Raw genomic sequence first — 1,848 nt, 5'->3', positions numbered from 1 at the left:
GGAGGCGCAGGGGGACCGAGGCATCCTCCTGCCTTGTTGCTGGTGCGCTCAGCTATCCCGAGGTGCGGAGGGAGCCCTTTCATCTGCGTGCTGGGACTCTTCGACTCAGCTCTGAAAGTCTGCCCAGACGTTTCCTAGGACCCAACTAGTTTTCACCTTCAGTTACAACACGCCTGCATGTCTCGGGATGCCGAGGGGGAGACTGCTGCAAAGATTTGGCTCTGATTTCATTCCACATTTATCCAGTCTCTTTGATTAGATCCTTGAGATGTTTCTCTCTGGGGCAATAGCAAGAGCAAAGACACGCTATTGCTTTAAGTATTATTACTCTAAGTAATTGCGACTCTAGGTGTGGTGTGGACATAACAGTGTCTCAGCTAAGTGCAGTGCGGGTGTCCTCGTGTGCCAGTGGGAACACTGGTGGGACAGCAGCACTCCTAGCAGTGTTTGCAATTACGATAAGGTTCTTCTATCCCTGCAGAGTGTCACAGCTGTCACGGCAGCAGTAGCCAGGCTCACAGCACTGGTTACGATTATTGGTGCTTTCAGTGCATCAGGTTTGTACACTACTGTGCTACCTCACCTAAAATAAAGGAGGGGATCTGGGAGCAAGATCAGCCTAAACAGATTCAGTGCTGTTTGGTAAGAAGGGACTAAGAAATACAAATAACTAGATTTAGGGAGTTGGATGTGTGTCTGTGTCAGGTAGGGATCCTGTTCATCACTGAGCATCACTGCAAGCATTTTCCCTGGCCTTTAGAAACCATCTTCTCTCAGTGAAACAGCCACAGTTTAGCACAGATGCAGTGTTTGAACTCCTGTGTCCAACTTCGTGGGCTGTAGCTGAGAGAATTAGCAGTTACCCAGGGTACAAAACAACCATCCTGGTGCTCTTGGTGTCATCGTGAACCTGTCCTTTATACAGCTCCACACCAGGATTAGCTGTACCCACTCGACCCCACACTGGCCCAGCCGAAAGTGCCTGTTTTAAATGCAGGCAAGGAGTCCAAATTCCATCAAAGCTTAGATGTTTATTTAAAGTTTTTAATGGCAACAAACAGGGCCCGGTGGGCTTGGTCTGCAGACAGTGAGGACATGCTCGAGTCAGTTACACTTGACAATTCTGTAATAGCTGAGGGCAGGTGACACTCCTGAGCCTCCGGGCTCTGCAGGGCTACCAGGGCTTTCAGCCGAGGTGCCAGGGAGCCCAGTGGCATCTGCAATACAAAGGAGGTGGAATGTTGGCAGCAAATGTGCTACTGGGTTCGTTTAATACAGGGAAGAGGTGGCGTTTAGGGCCAAACACGCAGAGGCGAAAACTGAAAGCCTCTCTCTCTTCTCTCTCTCTCTGCCTTTTCTCCCCTTAAACGCCCACATAAACTTCTGGGAAGATGCTTCGTATGAGGCGCTGTACCCGATGACCAGGGTGCCAGTGTGAATCTAGATTCGCACCCACGAGAGTGAGGGGGAAGTTTTCTTCTCTCCCGGGTGTGAGCACTTAAGGGATGCGTCCCCCACCGCTATTCCGGTTCCAGCAGCTCTGGTTCAGGAGCAGCGGGGCCAGGGTGCCCAGAAGGGCCCGGGGCTGGCACAGTTTGGTGAGGAAACAACTTTTTTGCTCCAGCTGGGGCCTGATGGGGTGATGGTGATGCCGGTCCCTGCCGCAGCCCCGAGCCGCCGGTCCCCCAGGGGCCTCGGAGCGCGGAGCTGTGGGGGCAGGCGCTGTGCCTGGGGGGAAGCTGCCGGGCTGACGGAGCGGAGCGAGGAGCCCTCGCTTTTTTGGTTCCTTTCCAACCATTTTTAGCAGAGGAAGGATGTAATAACATGCCACGGGCAATAAATCACAGT

The sequence above is a fragment of the Corvus brachyrhynchos genome, unplaced genomic scaffold (genome assembly GCF_000691975.1).
Source record: "Corvus brachyrhynchos isolate BGI_N302 unplaced genomic scaffold, ASM69197v1 scaffold61, whole genome shotgun sequence".
In the NCBI taxonomy this organism is placed as follows: domain Eukaryota; kingdom Metazoa; phylum Chordata; class Aves; order Passeriformes; family Corvidae; genus Corvus; species Corvus brachyrhynchos.
Note: the sequence above shows the minus strand (reverse complement) of the source record.